Genomic DNA, 20,330 nt, shown 5'->3' with positions numbered 1-20,330 from the left:
GCGCCAAAATAAAAGATAACCCAACATGCGACACGGTCCCGATCACCCCAACTGGGCACCACTACTGATCATCAGGGAAAGACATGTAGTATCGTTGAGAGTCCTCGTCGAACTCCCACTTGAGCTGAAGCGCGTCTCCTAGAGCGGAATCATCAGGCCCTGCATCTGGTGTAATAGTAATCTGTGAGCCACAGGGACTCAGCAATCTCGCACCCTCGCGATCAAGACTATTTAAGCTTAATAGGTATGGCAAGGTAAATGTATGTGGAGCTGCAGCAAGCAACTAGCATATATGGTGGCTAAACTGTTCGCAAAAGACAGCGAGAAGGGGAGGCAAAGCGCGAGCGAGAAACTAGAGAGCAACCTGCGCAAGCATTACTCCAACACCGTGTTCACTTCCCGGACTCCGCCGAGAAGAGACCATCACGGTAACTCACACTGTTGATTCATTTTAATTAAGTTAAGGTTCAGGTTATCTACAACCGGACATTAACAAATTCCCATCTGCCCATAACCGCAGGAACGGCTTTCGAAAGTTCAAATCCCTGCAGGGGTGTCCCAACTTAGCCCATCACAAGCTCTCACGGTCAACGAAGGAATAGACCTCCTCCCGAGACATTCCGATCAGACTTGGTATCCCGATTCTTCAAGACATCCTCGACAAGATCGCTAACAAGTAGACAATCTGCCCAAATTCACGAAATAGCAAAAGTAGAGCTTGATTGACTCAAGCTAGGGTGCTCCATAATTGCAAACAAAGACATGGATGGATAGAGCACTACAATATTACCAAAACATCCTTACTGATCATCCTCAAAAGAGGCACAGATCACTAGGAAACAACATGAACATATGACCATATGAGATAAACAGCTCAAGGACTTAGTGGAAATGCTAAGTCCCTAAAATCAGCATTACCAAGTGCCTCACGTTGCAGGCTTGTGCTAGTCACCACACACATCACAAAAATACATGGGTTGCACCTCTGGAAAGATGGCAAAACCCTTAATAAAACATATGTAGAGCACCAGTGTAACACCCCGAGACCGATGTGCCAGGTGTCCTCCAGTTATTCGTTGTTGTTGCCGTGTCATTCATTTGCGTGTTGCATCTTGTCATGTCATCATGTGCATTGCATCTTCATGTTTTTCGAAACTTGCATCCGTCCCGTCCTCCTTCGTTCTCTTTGTTGTCCGTTCTAAGCCCAGACACACTTGCATGTGTCCGCGGCATGTCTGAAATAGTATTTTATAAGTGGCCAGAAAATGTTCTCGGAATGGGATGAAAGTTGGCGTGTGGTCTTATTATAGTGTAGATAGACCACCTGTCAAGTTTCATCGCATTCAGAGATCGTCTGTTGCCCCAACGGACAACTATAGCGGCAGTATAGCCGGTCTAACGTTGGACGTTTTCCGTCTCCGAAAACTATTGCCGGGTTTTCCCTCTCTTTCCTCTCTAGCCCATCTACACAGCCCACCTAGGCCCAGACTACTCCTCCTCGTGCCTGGAGTCGTCCAATCGTGATCCGAGGGTCCGAAAACGGATGAAAACCCCTAACCCTAGACCCTTGCCTATTTAAGGAGCCCCCCTTGCCATTTTCGGGTGCCCCTAGACTTCCCCTACCCTCAGCCGCCGCATCCCCCTTGAAAACCGCATCACCAGACAGATCCACCCACCTCCTCCTCGTTTTCCGGCGATCTCCACCTCCACCTCGCCACTTGGCAGCGTCCCATTGGCTGCGCCGCCACCCCGCACTGCTCGTGGCCAATCGAGCGAGGCCACGTCGCCTCCCTGCCCCGCTCCTATCACCCTACGCCGCCAGGCCCGTGTCAGGCCCGCCCGGGCCCGATCTGGGCTCTGAGGCCCGCACCGCGACGGCCCTGGTCCCTGAGCTCTAGATCGGGAGAGGGAGATCTAGGCTCTGAGGCCTCGCCGGACTTGCTCCTGCCGACGAGCACCAGGTCGCGTCCCAGGCCGCCCCTCTCGTTCCTCCCTCCTCGTTTTTCCTCCCTGTCTCATCGCTCTCTACCTCTTCCTGCAGAGCCTCCATGGCCTCGTATCTGCACCGCCATCGCCCGAACATGTCGCCAGTCGCCCTATCCGGCCTCCCTGCTGGCAGATCTGGGAAGCCCGCGCCGCCTCGCATCCATTCAGGCCGGATTCTGGTCCTCGCCGACCCTCTCCGCGCCGCCCCTCGCTGGCGTTTGATGCGGTAGCCGCCGTCCTTGCTTCCTGCTCGAGCGGGTGCTTGAAGGGACCGAGCGCATTGACCTCGCACTCAAGGCCAGATCCAGTGCTGCTTGGGCCTTAGACAGGCCGGCCCAACCACTGCCCCATCCGGCATCCTCTGCTTCCTACTGGGCCGAGCCCATGGGTGAGAACGCGCCCAGCACCTCCCCTATTCCTGTTGGGCCAGGAAAATTCGCCCAGCTCTATATTTTTTCCTGCCTGAACGTTTTTCCTTTTATCCTGAGACTGCAGATTTATAGAAAAGTCCCTAGAGTTCATGCATTTAATAACTCATGAACCGTGCATCGGATTAAAACAAGTTATATATGAAACATGACTAGAATTTCATCTAGTTTCATATTATGCCATTTTCATCCATGTTTAAAATGTTTGAAATGATGTTTGGTTAAATTTGCTCCTATGCCATGTTAAAATGATTTAATTCATAACTAAGTAATCGTAACTCCGAATTTAATAATCTTTATATGTAAATGGGGTAGAAAATTGCCTAGTTTAACATGGTGCACTCATCTTGTATGTTTAACAACTATAAAATTGGGTTTAGGGCAGAACAGCACCAAACCTAAAATATGCACATGAGGAGTTTCCGGACTTGTTGGTTGTTGTCCCGGCCTCATTTAAACTTGCCTAGATACGTAGTTTTCATTTGCTTCACCCTCTTGCCATGTTTAACAACATCTAATATTGTTGGGTACATAAACGAGATCGAACTAAATAATTGATGTGGTGTTCCATCAATATGTAACTTCATTGCATAATGACCTCCACTTAATTTCTAGTATTGTTTGTGCATTTTGCCATGCCATGCCTCTTTAAACCGGACATGCATCATACTTGATTGTGCATCATGCCATGTTTATGTGGTGGTTGTTTTACTATGATTGTTTGCTTCTTTCCAGTGTTGCTTCTTTGGGTTGGTTCCGTTCACGTCGTGTTTGTGAGGACCCGTTCGTCTACGTCCGTTTGTCTTCTTCATGGACTCGTTCTTCTTCCTTGCGGGATTTCAGGCAAGATGATCATACCCTCGAAATCACTTCTATCTTTGCTTGCTAGTTGCTCGCTCTTTTGCTATGCCTATGCTGCGATGCCTACTACTTGCTTATCATGCCTCCCATATTGTTGAACCAAGCCTCCAACCTACCTTGTCCTAGCAAACCGTTGTTTGGCTATGTTACCGCTTTGCTCAGCCCCTCTTATAGCGTTGTTAGTTGCAGGTGAAGATTGAAGTTTGTTCCTTGTTGGAACATGGAGATGTTGTTCCTTGTTGGAACATGTTTACTTGTTGGGATATCACAATATATCTTATTTAATTAATGCATCTATATACTTGGTAAAGGGTGGAAGGCTCGGCCTTATGCCTGGTGTTTTGTTCCACTCTTGCCGCCCTAGTTTCCGCCATATCGGTGTTATGTTCCCGGATTTTGCGCTCCTTACACGGTTGGGTAATAATGGGAACCCCTTGACAGTTCGCCTTGAATAAAACTCTTCCAGCAATGCCCAACATTGGTTTTACCATTTGCCACCTAGCCTTTTTTTCCCTTGGGAGTCGTGCTCCTGAGGGTCATCATTATTTTACCCCCCCGGGCCAGTGCTCCTCTCAGTGTTGGTCCAAACTAGAGTCCTGTGCAGCGCCCCCTCGGGGAAACTCGAGGTTTGGTTTTAGTTGTATGGAGCACTCATCTGAGTGTGCCCTGAGAAAGAGATATGTGCAGCTCCTATCGGGATTTGTCAGCACATTCGGGCGGTGTTGCTGGATTTGTTTTAACTTGTCGAAGTGTCTTGTTGTACCGGGATACCGAGTCTGATCGGAATGTCTTGGGAGGAGGTCTATTCCTTTGTTGACCATGAGAGCTTGTCATGGGCTAAGTTGGGACTCCCCTGCAGGGATATGAACTTTCGAAAGCCGTGCCCGCGGTTATGGGCAGATGGGAATTTGTTAATGTCCAGTTGTAGATAACTTGAACCTTAACTTAATTAAAATGAATCAACTGCGTGTGTAACCGTGATGGTCTCTTTCCGGCGGAGTCCGGGAAGTGAACACGGTTGTTGGAGTTATGCTTGACGTAGGTTGTTTTAGGATCACTTCTTGATCATACTTTTATCGACCGTGCTTTGCCTTTTCTTCTCGCTCTCATTTGCGTATGTTAGCCACCATATATGCTAGTCGCTTGCTGCAGCTCCACCTCATACCTTTTTTCCTTACCCATAAGCTTAAATAGTCTTGATCGCGAGGGTGTGAGATTGCTGAGTCCCCGTGGCTCACAAATACTTCCAAAACTAGCTTGCAGGTACCGATGAGTCCGTGCAGATGACGCAACCAAGCTCAGGAGGACCTCGATGAAGATCTTGTGCTTTATGTTGTTTCATTCTAGTTGATCCGTAGTGGAGCCCAGTTGGGGTCGATCGGGGACCTTGTCGCATTTGGGGTTCTTCTTTTATTTTGGTTCCGTAGTCGGACCTTGATTTTATCTGGTTGATGTAAGCTTTATTCATGTAATTGTGTGAAGTGGCGATTGTAAGCCAACTATGTTTCTTTTCCCTTATGTATTACATGGGTTGTTTACGAAGATTACCTCACTTGCGACATTGCTTTCAATGCGGTTATGCCTCTAAGTCGTGCTTCGACACGTGGGAGATATAGCCGCATCGAGGGCGTTACAAGTTGGTATCAGAGCCTTCCCCGACCTTAGGAGCCCCCATTGCTTGATCGTTTTTAGCAGCCGTTGTTGAGTCTAGAAAAAATGTTTTGAGTCTCTTAGGAATTATATATCAGAGAGTTTAGGAATTCTTTTTACTCCCCAGTCTCCTCATCGCTCTTGTAAGGCATCCTGACGTAGAGTTTTGACTCTTCTCTTCTCAAATTTCACTAAAAAAAATTTAGGATCACGCGGGTATCTTGGAATCGTTCTGATGGTTTTGTGACGAGAACATTGTCTTGGTGCCTCCTGTCAGGGGTTTTGTGCCAGTGTCCCGGGGAGTTGAGGTCTGAGGCATTGTCGTCATAATTTTATCGTTGCAGTTCTGGAATACCTGAGTTTAGTATGCCGACATCGAAAATCTCTTTTATGCAGTTCGTTGGTGAGATAACCTCGACGCCACCCAGTACTGGGGCGGGAGTTCGGGAGTATCGCCATAACTTGTATAACGGATGCTTTTCGAAGGTTGAGGTAGACGATTTCCGAAGGTTTCTTGGTTATGTGTTGAAGGATGGATACAGCTGGATGTAGGATTTGCTAGTTTTGGGTGAGATATTATGCTTCCCCTGTATCCCCAAAACTTCGGACGAAATCTCTATCATATGTTTGTTCCGGCTTATTCTGCAAGCCAATCCTTTGTTTTGTTTTGATTGTGGTATTCGAGTTGCTTCAATGTCAAATGTTGATTCCATACCTTCCCCTAAATGGTGTTCTCATACTCCGATGTGAGTACTAATCCTTCTCGGTCATTGAGATTGTCATGTCAATCCTTTTCAACCGGCGTGTTTTCTCTTCAAGTGGTTCTGATCATTTCAACATCAGCTAGATCAATTATCAGTTCTTCTCAACTGTGTTTGTTTCATCCGTCTCCAAGTTTCCTTTGTTTTTCCCTCCCTCCCACCCTTTTTCTTCAAGGACTCAACTTTCTTATTCAAGTATCCTTTTTATTGATGGGAAGTCTCTTCATTCTTTTCAATCAATGTTCTTACCCGATGGTTCTCATGAAGATGCTCTACTAGTTCAATATTCTCCATTCTTTTTCTTCTCCGGTGGAACCAAGTCAAGCTTTGTTGATCATAACCTTTTCCTCATTCCTAATGCTTTCTCATGCCGGTGCTCCTCATATTCATTCATTTCTCGTTATTCAATTGTTCCGGAGTGCTGAAGATATCTCAGAAGGATCGTCTTGTCACTCAAGATCCGTTCAACCTATTTTGAGGTTGTTATCTCATTCAAGCCATTTATTTCAACCGGTGGAATCTCTCTTTTCAAGCAATCGTTCTATAGTGTTTCTTTTGAGTGGGCCCTAACCCACAGGTCTTTTCCAAGGATCTTACCTGACTCTTCTTATTTTCCCAAAGCTATCCTAAATTCTTTTTGAAGTTTGACGTAAGGATGATTCACCATCAGTCAGATGTTTTCTCCAAGATCTGTCAAATTCTTTTCATCATTGGCTCAACCTTTTCCAATTTTAATTCCGGAGTGCCTCTACAATTCTTGGTGTTGTTTCTCGTCGTCATTCTCTATATTGAAGACCGAAGAAGAGTTTTCCTTCATATCCTATCTGTTCTCTCAGAGATTCGTGGTTCTAGTTTGAGGCCATCCTCTCATAATTGTTTTGATTGTGAGAGTTCTTTTCACTCATCCGGGGCTATTCAGGATTCTTTTCAGTTTGATTCTCTGGAGGCCATTATCTCATTATTATTCATTTCAGCTGGCAGCTCACATTCTCCAAATCTTACCGGTGCATCAATCAAATATCCTCTAATCAGTTCTTGATCTCTTCGTTCTGATGTATCTAAATCCCCTCAAGCTTCTTCGTTCATTTGCTAATTCTTTCCGGTGTTTCTTTATCTTTTCTTCGTTCATTTTCAATTCTTACGGTGGCTTGTTCAAGATTCCCCTTCTTACATTATCATACTTCCATTCTTTCAAATCCTACCGGTGGTTCTTTGAAGACCTTCTCAAGTTGGTGCTATATCTTTCTTAATCTTTTTTACGAGAATAAGTCATATGTCGAATCCATTGATTGTCATCAATTTAATTGGTGAAGGATAAGCATAATGTAATTCTAATTCTTGTTTTATCCAAGTGGTTAATTCCCTATTCCGGAGGTTCATCAAAATTCTTGATCTCAATTGTTCATCTTATTGTTTTCTTCCCGGAGTTCCAAGCTCTAATTATCACGGATATCCATCTAAATCATTACAAGGTTTCACTTTGTGTTTTCAACTTCTCTTTCTTTTTGTTATCTTTTGTTTACCGGAGTTCTTCTTGAAGGTTCTACATGATGGTTCATCAAGGATTTATATTCCTTCTCGAAACGTTCATCAACTTTCTTTTCAAAGGAGCTCAAGTTTTCTTCATCTTGCAATCCGGAGTTCAATCTTTCTTCCGTATCATTGGAGATGGTATTATGTCATTCTTAATAATTTCAGTTCATTTTTCATAACTCACATGTTGTTATGAATGAGGTATTTTAAATCCATCAACCTATTCATTGAAATTATCTTGGGTTATATTCCACCTAAAGCTTTCCCTAAGGATTTTTGCTATCTATGGTGCTTATAAATGATCCAATGTCTTCTTTTATCCTTCTGGTGAAATAAGTTTCTCGTCTCCTTGTTTATTCCAATCTAATTGTTTCCCGTGAGTGGCGGGTTGTCACCTCATAATTTGAGTTGTATTCCATAAGACCATATCAAGCTTATTCTTTTCGTTGTTGGTTTTCCAACAACTCCGTTCTAACATTTGTTGTAACCGTGCTCTCTCAAGATCTTGTTTCCCTTCGTTTTGGAGGCATTGTGATGTTGCTCTCTTCAACCCATCTTCTTGCTTTGTCAGGATCGTGTTCTTTTCGTCCTTATCCTTTTAATTGGGGTGTCGTGCCTGCTTTTCGAGTTCTTCCCATCCTGTCAAGTTTTGCCTCCCTTCTCAACCGGAGTGCCGCCTGAAATCGTTCTTACCCTTTGTGCCATTCTTTCAATAGTTCTGGAGGCAATGTATTGTTGTTTTCATCAAGTATCACCTCATCTTGTCAAATTCATGTTCAATTCCTTCCATTTACAGTCGGAATGCTGTCCAAATTATATCATTCTTAATCCTTCTCTATCTTGTTTTAACCGGAGTGGTTTCAATATATATTTTACCCTTCAACCTTAAGGTTTTTTTCGCAATGTTCTTTGTCCCTCTTTTCTAACGGAGTGTTTTCGACTTGGTTCACCTTCGTTGTATTCTTTTCTCGAATCTGTTCAACCTCGCAAGGTTCTTTAGTTTCACTCATTTGTCAAAGAAGCAACTTAGTTTTACCTCTTCTCCTTCTTTTCCATTTGTCCCTCCGGTCCCATTCTAGATCTTGGGCCGAGATCCTCTCGTAGTGGTGGAATGTTGTAACACCCCGAGACCAATGTGCCAGGTGTCCTCCAGTAATTCGCTGTTGTTGCCGTGTCATTCGTTTGCGTGTTGCATCTTGTCATGTCATCATGTCCATTGCATCTTCATGTTTTTCGAAACTTGCATCCGCCCCGGCCTCTTTCGTTCTCTCTGTTGTCCGTTCTGAGCCCAGACACACTTGCATGCGCCCGCGGCATGTCCGAAATAGTATTTTATAAGTGGCCGGAAATGTTCTCGAAATGGGATGAAAGTTGGCGTGTGGTCTTATTATAGTGTAGATAGACCACATGTCAAGTTTCATCGCATTCGGAGATCGTCTGTTGCCCCAACGGATAACTATAGCGGCAGTATAGCCGGTCTAACGTCGGACGTTTTCGGTCTCTGAAAACTGTTGCCGGGTTTTCCCTCTCTTTCCTCTCTAGCCCATCTACACAGGCCACCTAGGCCCAGACTACTCCTCCTCGTTCCTGGAGCCGTCCGATCGTGATCCGAGGGTCCAAAAACGGATGAAAACCCCTAACCCTAGACCCCTGCCTATTTAAGGAGCCCCCTTGCCATTTTCGGGTGCCCCTAGCCTTCCCCTACCCTCAGCCGCCGCATCCCCCTTGAAAACCGCATCACCAGACATATCCATCCACCTCCTCCTTGTTTTCCGGCGATCTCTACCTCCACCTTGCCACTTGGCAGCGTCCCATTGGCTGCGCCGCCACCCCGCACCGCTCGTGGCCAATCGAGCGAGGTCACGTCGCCTCGCTGCCCCGCTCCTATCGCCTCGCGCCGCCAGGCCCGCGTCAGGCCCGCCCGGGCCCCAATCTGGGCTCTGAGGCCCGCACCGCGCCGCCCCTTCTCCCCAAGCTCCAGATCAGGAGAGGGAGATCCCGATCCGAGCTCCTCCGCTGCTCTGCTCCGTCACCCGCGGGCCACGCCGGACTTGCTCCTCCCAACGAGCACCAGGTCGCATCCCAGGCCGCCCCTCTCCTTCCTCCCTCCTCGTTTTTCCTCCCCGTCTCGTCGCTCTCTGCCTCTTCCTGCAGAGCCTCCATGGCCTCGTATCTGCGCCACCATCACCGGAACATGCCGCCAGTCGCCCTATCCGGCCTCCCTGCTGGCAGATCTGGGAAGCCCGCGCTGCCTTGCATCCATTCAGGCCGGATTTAGGTCCTCGCCGACCCTCTCCGCGCCGCCCCTCGCCGGCGTTTGACGCGGTGGCCGCCGTCCTTGCTTCCTGCTCGAGCGGGTGCTCGAAGGGACCGAGCGCGTTGACCTCGCACTCAAGGCCAGATCCAGTGCTGCTTGGGCCTCAGACAGGCCGGCCCAACCACTGCCCCATACGGCATCCTCTGCTTCCTACTGGGCCGAGCCCATGGGTGAGAACGCGCCCAGCACCTCCCCTGTTCCTGTTGGGCCAGGAAAATTTGCCCAGCTCTGTAGTTTTTTCTGCCTGAATGTTTTTCCTTTTATCCTGAGACTGTAGATTTGCAGAAAAGTCCCTAGAGTTCATGCATTTAATAACTCATGAACCGTGCATCGGATTAAAACAAGTTATATATGAAACATGACTAGAATTTCATCTAGTTTCATATTATGCCCTTTTCATCCATGTTTAAAATGTTTGAAATGATGTTTGGTTAAATTTTCTCCTATGCCATGTTAAAATGATTTAATTCTTAACTAAATAACCGTAACTCCGAATTTAATAATCTTTATCTGTAAATGGGGTAGAAAATTGCCTAGTTTAACATGGTGCACTCATCTTGTATGTTTAACAACTATAAAATTGGGTTTAGGGCAGAACAGCACCAAACCTAAAATATGCACATGAGGAGTTTCCGGACTTGTTGGTTGTTGTTCCGGCCTCATTTAAACTTGCCTAGATACGTAGTTTTCATTTGCTTCACCCTCTTGCCATGTTTAACAACATTTAATATTGTTGGGTACATAAACGAGATCGAACTAAATAATTGATGTGGTGTTCCGTCAATATGTAACTCCGTTGCATAATGAGCTCCACTTAATTTGTAGTATTGTTTGTGCATTTTGCCATGCCATGCCTCTTTAAACCGGACATGCATCATACTTGCTTGTGCATCGTGCCATGTTTATGTGGTGGTTGTTTTACTATGATTGTTTTCTTCTTTCCAGTGTTGCTTCTTTGGGTTGGTTCCGTTCACGTCGTGTTTGTGAGGACCCGTTCGTCTACGTCCGTTTGTCTTCTTCATGGACTCGTTCTTCTTCCTTGCGGGATTTCAGGCAAGATGATCATACCCTCGAAATCACTTCTATCTTTGCTTGCTAGTTGCTCGCTCTTTTTCTATGCCTATGCTGCGATGCCTACCACTTGCTTATCATGCCTCCCATATTGTTGAACCAAGCCACCAACCCACCTTGTCCTAGCAAACCATTGTTTGGCTATGTTACCGCTTTTCCAGGCGTGCTCCGGGATCCGGGGTGGCAGGCTTCACTGTAGCCACGCCCTGTAACATCGCCGTTATGTGGATGCAGACTTCGAGGGTACGATCTTGACCACTTTATGGGAGCCAGCTTCCTGGAGTCGGCCTTCTCGCGGCCGGCTTCTCGGAGCCGGCCCACCCACGGCTTCTCTTCATGAGGGCTGAAGTCGGGTCGCCTTCCGATAGCCGGCCTGGAGACAGCCGGCAAGGGGAAGGCGGCCCTGTGTCTTGGATTCTTGAGGGCCGAATCTGCTCGTAATTTTTTCAGAAGGGCCAGGGGGAGCCGGCTAGGCTACCCATGGTTATTTACTCCGACAGTAGTCCCCGAAGCTGATCGAGCTTCGAGGCTGACAAAAGGACGAGAAGCTAGGTCAGCTTCCTATCCCGAGGGGCCGGCTTTGCTTGTGCGCGCCGTCTTCGGAAAGCTCCGTTTCTTGTAGGCGGGAACGTGGGTCGCCCTGCAAGATGACCCCGCACCATTCTGCGGGCCACGTGGCGAGGAAGTCCTGCCAACGCACACGCGCGACGGGACGCCGCCGCAGGCCCGGGCGCGGATCTTCTGCGGCCCACATGGACCGCTCGCCTTCCCGCGGCGGTTTTATTCTGTCATCGAGGCACAATAATCGCGGGACATGGGGGAGTGAGCGCAGTTGATCCCCACGTTCCCCCACGCCGCGCCTCCTCGGCTCCGCTGTGCGGTCTATAAGTAGGAGGAGGAGGGGGAGCGGCAGAGGCTCGCGCGCTCTCCCTCACTCCGCCCCTTCTCGCCCTCCTTCTTCTTCTCTTCGCTGTAGCAACTCTTCGCAGCGCTGTTCCACCGTCGCTTTGTCTTGCTCCCCGCCGCAGCAACCCTTTGCCGCGCCGTTTCGCCGTCGCTTCGTCTTGCTCCCTGCCGCATTGCTTCCATGGCATTGTCGAGCTCGTGGGATGGCTCCAACGTCCACGAGGACCACGTCGAGTTCCTCCGCTGGACGCGGCGTCTGCCCGGTGAGAACCTTGTGCGGGTTCGTCAAGCGCCGGCGAGGGAGATTTCGCCGGCACCGGAGGAGGGCGAGCGGGTGATCTTCCGCTCGCACTTCCTGCGCGGCTTCGGCCTCCCGGCGAGCGGATTCCTTCGAGCCTTCCTCGAGTTCTACCACCTCTAGCCGCATCACCTCACGCCCAACGCGGTGATGCTGCTATCGGCCTTCGTCACCCTATGCAAGGGTTTTCTTGGAGTTCTCCCCACGCTCGAGCTCTGGGGGGAGTTCTTCCAAAGCAAGCTCGGCACCATCGTCGCGGGCGTTCCCGCCCCTTGCGGAGCCTTCATTGCCATGAGGCGGGCGAGCGAGAACAATCCGTTCCCGTCCATTCCGCTGATCCAGTCGGTGAAGCTTTGGCAGAAGTCTTATTTCTACGTGAAGAACGTCGCCCAGCAATGCGACTACGTCAACCTGCCGGCTGGGAGGCAGCCTTCATGGAGCTACCGGACCAGGTCACTGTCTCAGGCCGGGAACGCAGCCGTCTCCCGGCTTCGGGTGATGATCCAGTCGGAGGGCCTGACCGGAGCCGACTTGGTGGCCGCCTTCGTGGAGCGCCGGGTTCTTCCGCTCCAAGGCCGGCCTCACATGATCTGCCAAATGAGCGGCCGCTTCGACCTATGCCGGCTGAGCACCAGGGAGATGCCTCACGCAGAGGTGTCTTACATGGTGAATTATATCTCCAACTGCAAGCTCGCCGAGGATTGGCGATACGGCAAGGAGCCGTATTCCCGCGCCAACCCTCCGCCTGCTGTAAGTTCTTTCTTCTTTTCTTCCTTTTTTGTAGCCAGCCTCATGATAGCCGACTCTTGATCAATTGGTTTGCCTTTTGCAGAACCCTCTTCTCCCGCTGACAGCCAGGGCCGCGGGGGTAGAGCGCCAGCTCCTCCCCGACTGCACGGTGGACGACGCCGACGATCCGGACCTGGGAGCGGCCGCCATGGAAGACGCCATCATGGGGGAAGGCGACGAGGCCGTAGGCGCGGGACTCGGGGCCAGCTTCGAGGACTGGCTGGATGACGACGAGGTCGAAGTCGCCCCACACCGCCAGCCGGCGCCCGATCATCAAGGCGCGGGCTCGTCTGCTGTGCCGGCTGCCCGTGGCGGCGCGCAGAAGCACCAGGCCTCGTCGACCTTCTTCGGCAGCCGGCTGAAAAAATCCAAGGCCTCCACGGCGGCGACCAAGCGGGATGAGGCAGCCGCGAAGGCGGCCCGCTTCCGCAAGGCGGTGAAGCAGCCGCAGACGATCTCTCTGTAAGTCGTCAAATGTCTTGCATATATATTTTTTGTCTTCTTCATCCGAAACTCTTTTAAACCTTTCTTTTCTTGCCGGACAGGGCGCCGCTTTCTCTCGAGCGAGGTCCTGGCGGCTCCGTAGTCGGGCCGACTAGAGGGTCCTGAAGCTCCCGCCGCGTGGATCCCCGCGCCGACCTTAAGGAGGCCACGGAGTGGAACACGCGGGAGGCGTGGGAGGAGCGAGAGGCGGCGGAGCGAAGGACCGCCCAGGCGACGAAGGAGCAGGCCGACGCGGCGGCCAAGGCCCGGGCGAAGGCGGCAGCCGCGGAGACGGAGGCGGAGGCCTCGCACAACCGGCCTCCGCTGCTCGTTGTTCCCCTCCGCGCCGTGGCCCCCGACATTCCGCTACCCCCGTCGGAGGAGGTCGACCAAGGCCCGCCGGTGATGGAGAGGCAGGAGGACCCCGTGATCTTCATGGAGGGGGCGTCGCAGACGGCACCGACTAGAGCGGGCCAAAGCGGCCAATCAGCTGCGGCGCCAGAGCAGCCATTCAGGGGTGAGCCGGTGGCAGGGGCCGGCCTCGAGGTGCAGCCGGCATTGCGCCGGCGCGTAGGGGGTGGCGCCTCCGCATCGGAACCGCACCGAACAGCTGGCGCCAGCCAGACGGCGGAGGCCCTGGAGGCGGCCAGCGTCAGCACGTCCAAGTGGACTCCCAACGGGGGGACGGGCGAGCTGAACGCGGCGGCCCAGGAGGTCCGGAACCGGCTTCAAGGTCAGGCCGCCTCGCTGCAGTGATACACTCAAGAGTTTCTCTCGACGCGGGCCGTCATCCGGGTGAGTCTTCTGTCCTTGGTTATTTTGCTCTTTCGATTTCTTCCGTGGGGGCGCATCAGCGCACCCACTGGGTGTAGTCCCCGAGTTCCGAGCCAGCTGCTGCGCAGGCGGCTTGGAACTTACTAGGTTCTGACAACTTAACTTATCCTTGCCTCCTGTATAATCTTCCAGGAGTATCATAACCTCCACGCAGCCGCCTTCAACTCCCAGGCTCAGGAGCTGGGCCGGAGAACTGAGGACCTAACCAGTAGCCGGAGTGCGTGTTTGTCTCGTTCATCTCCTGTGGGGGCGCATCAGCGCACCCACTGGGTGTAGTCCCCGAGATTCGGGCCGACTGCTGAGCAGCCGGGTCGGATCTTCCTTGACGACTTCCCCTTATTAATTTTTCCTTTGTCTTCGTGCTTGCAGGAGCCAATGCCGACTTGAGGGAGCAGCTCAGCGGGGCCCAGGCCACCCTTCGCGCCAAGGAAGCCGAGTACATCGCCTTGGTCCTAGAGCGTGACCGCCTGGTCAAGAAGTTGGCCGACCAGGAGGAGAGCCACAAGGCGGCCCTGAAGAAGGCGCAGGACAACAAGGAAGCCCTGAAGGCCGAGTTCGAGACTGAAGCGGCGGGCTGGGCTAAAGTGAAGTAGGCGTTGAGTGAGGGCTTCAGCCGTATCGAGGATCTGATCGACGGTAAGCCGCCTTCTTCACTCCCTGCTTGCCCTTTGATCCCTGATTTGTGTTCTGACTTGTGCTGCTTTTTGTTCTCTGTGTAGACTACTTTGCTGGCTACTCCGTCTTCGCCACCCAATCCATCGAGGCCCATCGTGAGGCACGTCGGCAGGCGGGGGCTGAAATCGCGTCGGACGCGAGCCGGACGCTTGAGGAGCAGCTCTTGGCGGTCCAAGCCCGGCTGCAGCCGGCCCACCGTATGCTCCGCCGCCTCCAGCATGCCGGGGCGCAGGTGTTGGCCGCCCTCTGGCCAAGCGAGACGATTCCCCGCACCCCGAGTCGGACTGCCGACTGGCTGGAGGTGGCGGTTGGCCGCTTCGAGGCCTGGAAGGCGTCGACAGCCCGGCTTGGAGTTGGGCGGGCGCTGGAGTTCGTCCGAGCCTGGTATCCGGGGTTGAACCTGGACCAGCTGCGCACCTGGCGGCTGGAGGCCGACGAAGAGTTGGAGGAGGTGCGGCCGGCTATCGCTCAGCGCGCTTCGACGATCGCCGAGTGTACTGACATCAGCGTCTTCGCTCCTGAGATCAATGACGATGGCATTGCCCAGCCGGAGGAGTGGTTCGGGCTGCACCCGGTAGCGGGTGAAGACTCGACAGAGGAGATCCCCTCCAGTGATGAAGGCGAAGACGACGAAGGAGAGGAAGGCGAAGACGTTGAGCCGACTGGTGAAGCGGGCAGCCAACCTCAGCCTGATCGTGCCTCCGGCAACAAGGCGCGTGCTAGCGCACCCTCTGCGGGAGGCGGTGATCATGCCGAGGTTCGCCAGCCGGCCACTCCTCCAGCCGGCACTACCGTCTCCACCGACCTGCCCAACTCGCCAGTTGCTCCCTTGGCTTAGTCTGCCGTCCTTGTTTTTTCCTGCTTGTTGCCTTTTGAACAACTTTATTAAACTTGCGCAGTTCCACCCATTGGGGGTGTATTCGAACTATGTTGAATGCTGGCCTTTTGAAGGTCTTTTATGTAAATATTATTGCGTGTTTGGTTTCCATTCATGTATGCTTTTTATCCTTAGGTTGTTTCCTTTGCCGCCTTCCCCTTCTGGGAAGGCAAGTACTCGAGCTTTCTTAGATTGGAGCGAGGTGAATGGAAGCCGGCCGGCCGGCTACTCTGGTAGCCGGTCGGCGGTGGGAGAAAAACCGGCTTTAGTTATATTAGTCCGTTAGTCCCTAGCCGTTTTTCATGTGGGCACCCGTTCCTGCCCTTAACTCTTGCCAGCCGGACAGCCGGTTCTTCAAACTGCGACTTTTGGCAAGAGAAGGCTTGGGAGCCAGCACACTACTTGTCTGACTACGGGTAGGACTTCTAATATAACTCCAGGCGGCCAGTCCCCGGGCCGACTAGTCGAACCCGGTGGCGGACTGAAAAAGTGAATGCAATGACAAGGCCATAAGCATGATACTTTTCATTCATAGACAAAAGATGGCAGTCCCCGAGCTCTCCTCGGGGGGCCTATTGTCTCGTACTTAGTACAAATTTTAGCGTGATACATACTGCATTTCAACTGTAAAACCTTCGGAGGAGGTTGGCGTTCCATGGTCGTTCCGACTCCTTGCTGGAGTCGTCTCTCTTTCGTGCCTTCGGCTTCTGCGCGTCGATCAGGTAGTAGGAGTCATTGCCCAAGGCTCTGCTGATGACGAAGGGGCCCTCCCAAGGGGCCGAGAGCTTGTGCTGGCCGGCTGTTCGCTGGATCAGCCGGAGCACAAGATCGCCCTCTTGGAAGGATCTTGGCTTGACCTTCCGGCTGTGGTAGCGGCGCAGGCCCTGCTGATAGATGGCGGACCGGCTGAGGGCTAACAGCCGGCCTTCTTCCAGCAGGTCGACGCCATCTTCTCGTGCTTCCTTGGCCTCGGCTTCCGTGTACATGGTTACCCGAGGCGAGTCGAACTTGATGTCAGTTGGGATGACCGCCTCGGCACCATATACGAGGAAGAAAGGAGTGAAGCCGGTTGACTTGTTTGGTGTAGTGCGCATACTCCAGAGGACAGCCGACAGCTCATCGACCCAACAGTCGGCTGAACGCTCCAGTGGTACGATCAGTCAGGGCTTGATGCCGGAAAGGATGAGGCCGTTGGCTCGCTCGACATGGCCGTTTGACTGCGAGTGGGCCACGGACGCTAGGTCCAACCGGATGCCTTGCGTCATGCAGAAACGTTCCAAGGCTCCCTTGGCAAATTCATGCCATTGTCGGTGATGATGCTGTGTGGCACGCCGTACCGAGTTGCTATATCTGCGATAAATGTCACAGCAGTCGGCCCATTCAGCTTCTTGATCGGCTTTGCCTGAATCCATTTGGTGAGTTTGTCCACGGCGACAAGCAGATGTGTCATGCCGCCGCGCGCCGTCTTGAATGGGCCCACGATGTCCAGTCCCCAAACGGCGAAGGGCCAAGTGAGGGGAATGGTCTTGAGTGCTGAAGCCGACATGTGTTGCTTGGAGCTGAAGAGTTGGCACCCTTTGCAATGTTTAACTAACTCCTTGGCGTCATCCAAAGCAGTCGGCCAAAAGAAACCATGTCGGAAGGCTTTGGCGACGAGTGATCTTGAGGCCGCATGGTGGCCGCATTCTCCTTGGTGGATGTCTCTGAGGATTGCAAGGCCCTTCTCTTGCTCGACGCATCGCTGGAGGACTCTAGTGACACTGCGCTTGACGAGTTCTCTGTTGACGATTGTGTATGCTCTGGCTCGGCATTCGACTTGTCTTGCCTCTACTTCGTCAGCCGACAGATCTTGGTTTATTAGGAATTTGAGGATGGATTGAGCCCATGACGGAGCTGCGACTTCTTCTATTGCCAAAACGGCTACTGTGACCAGGGCGGGCGGGCTGGGCGGTGAAATGCTGGAGTCGGCCGCCGCCTGCTGTGTTGGTGTAGTCTCCGGGCCGACTACCGTAGTCCCCAAGCCGGGTGAGGCAGCCCCCGTGTCGGGCGTAACTACGGAAGTCCCCGGAGCCGCCTGCTGATACCCCCTGGCCGGCTATCGTAGTCCCCAGGTCACCTGCTTGGTTCTTCGAGCCAGCTGCGTCGGGGTCAGGCGGCACGAAGATGGAATCGGACTCTTGAGACGGCTTGATAGACGGCTTGAGGAGGCGTTGTAGAGATACACCGGTTGGTATTGCTTGTCGAGTGGAGCCTATTCGAGCCAAGGCATCAGCTGGCTCGTTGTCGGCTCATGGTACGTGGAGGAACTCGCATCCTTCAAAATACCCACTGATCTGCTGAACGAGGAAGCGGTAGCTTGCCATATTTGCGTCCTTGGCATCCCAGTCGCCGGATGATTGCTGGACCACCAACTCTGAGTCACCATAACATAGGATCTGGCGAATGCCGAGTTCTTTGGCAAGCCGGAGCCCATGTATGAGCGCCTCGTACTCGGCCACGTTGTTGGAGGCGGCAAAGTGAATTTCCAGCGTGTATCTGAGCTTGTCGCCTTTGGGAGAGGTGAGGATGACGCCGGCTCCCAAGCCGGTGCGCATCTTGGACCCATCGAAGTGCATGCGCCAATGAGTGGAGTCGGGAGTCGGCGGTAGGTACTGGGTCTTGGACCAGTCGACGAGGAAGTCGGCCAATGCTTGGGACTTGATGGTGGTGCGAGGCTGGTAGAAGATCGTATAGGGGGCCAGCTCGATGGCCCATTTCGCCACCCGGCCGGATGCATCCCGGCTGCCTATGATCTCGGCCAGCCGGGCGGTGCATACAACCGTGATGGGATGCTCTTGGAAGTAGGGCTTCAGCTTCTTGGCGGCGAAGTACACGCCGTAGCACATCTTCTGGTAGTGCGGGTAGTTCTGCTTCGAGGTAGACAACACCTCGCTCAAATAGTACACCGGCCTCTGGACCAGCTGGGCTCGGCCTTCTTCTGGGCGTTGGACTACGATGACGGTGCTGACCACACGGCTGGTTGCGGCAATGTAGAGGAGCATGGGCTCTTTCTCAGTCGGCGCTGCCAGGACAGGCGGCGTGGCCAGCATCTTCTTCAGTTCGTGAAAAGCTTGATCGGCTTGGTCATTCCACTCGAAGTGGTTGGTCTTCTTCATGAGGCGGTTTAGGGAGGCCAAGCATCCGGTAAACTTCTGGACGTCTCGAAGTTTGGTGGGAATCGCCATTGTCTCAATGGCCTTGTTCTTTACTGGGTTGCATTCGATCCCGCGTTCGGAGACCAGGAAGCCTAGGAGCTGGCCGTCTGGCACTACGAACACGCATTTCTCGGGGTTAAGCTTGATTTGGAACCGGCGTAGGTTCTCAAATGTTTCCTTGAGGTCTTCCAGCAAGGTGCCACGCTTCTCCGTCTTCACCACAATGTCGTCTACATAGACGTGGGCATTTCTGCCGAGTTGCTTGAGGAGGCACTTCTGCATGCAACACTGAAAAGTGGCACCGGCATTTCTCAAGCCGAATGTCATAGTCAGGTAGCAGAAGGCTCCGAATGGCGTGATGAAGGCGGTGTTCAGGCAGTCTGCCGGATCTAACTTTATCTGGTGATACCCTGAGTAAGCATCCAAGAAACTCAACAGCTTGCATCCGGCCGTGGAGTCTATCACTTGGTCAATCCTTGGCAGGGCAAAGGGATCTTTGGGGCAGACCTTGTTGAGGCTCGTGTAGTCTATACACATGCGCCACTTGTTGTTCTTCTTTAGCACGAGGACCGGGTTGGCGAGCCACTCTGGAAAGAAAACTTCCATAATGAAGCTGGCTGCCAGAAGCCGGGCTATCTCCTCTCCCACAATCCTTCGTTTCTCCTCCGACAGTCGGCGGAGGGGTTGTTTGACTAGCTTTGCATCTTCTCGGACGTGTAGTTTGTGCTCGGTGAATTCCTTCGGAACACCCGGCATGTCCTTGGGGGACCATGCAAAGATGTCCCGATTCTCATGGAGGAAATCAGCGAGCTCGCCTTCCTATTTGCTATTTAGGTTTGCCCTGATGATGGCAAACCTCTCTGGGTGCTCGGGGTCAAGAGGTATCTTCTTCGTCTCCTTGGCCGGCTGGAAAGATCCTTGAGCATCATGCTCCTTGGGATCGGGGGACAAGGCCGACTGCTTGCCAGCCATGGCAACGACTCGGTCCAACGTCTTCTTTTCTTCGGCAATCACAAGGGACTCGGCCAGCCGGCTGCTGGCTGCTGCGCACTCAGAGGACTTCTTGTAATCGCTGGCTATGGTGATGATTCCTTTGGTGCTCGGTATCTTCATCTTGAGGTATGCATAGTGGGGAACTGCCATGAACCTGGCCAAGGCAGGTCGGCCAAGCAATGCATGGTAGGGGCTCTCCAGGTCGACCACTTCAAACCAGATCACTTCCCGGCGGAAATGCTCCTTGTCCCCAAAAAGTACATCAATCTTGATCTTGCCAATGGGGGTGCAGGACAGGCCGGGTACGATGCCATGGAACACAGTTCGAGTAGGCATGAGTTGCTTTGTCTTGACATTCAGCTTCTCCATGGTGTCACGGTATAGGATGTTGATGCTGCTCCCGCCGTCTATCAGCACACGGGAGAAACAGGCAGCGCGTCTATCCGTTGCAAGGGTGGCATCCAAAACCAACGCATAAGAGCCGGGAGACGGCATCACTTCTGGGTGGTCGGTCCGGCTCCAGCTGATAGGTTTTTCTGAACAGTGCATGTGCTCAGCGGGGTTGGTAGCAACCATGCTGACTTCTTGGTGCTCTCGGCGTTTGCTACGCCGGTCTTCGGGCTGGCTGGTAAAGATGACATAGGCGGCATGCTCGTCGGGGAACTCATCGTGCA

The sequence above is a fragment of the Triticum dicoccoides genome, chromosome 3A (assembly GCF_002162155.2).
Source record: "Triticum dicoccoides isolate Atlit2015 ecotype Zavitan chromosome 3A, WEW_v2.0, whole genome shotgun sequence".
NCBI lineage: Eukaryota > Viridiplantae > Streptophyta > Magnoliopsida > Poales > Poaceae > Triticum > Triticum dicoccoides.
This window is presented reverse-complemented; position numbering follows the sequence as displayed.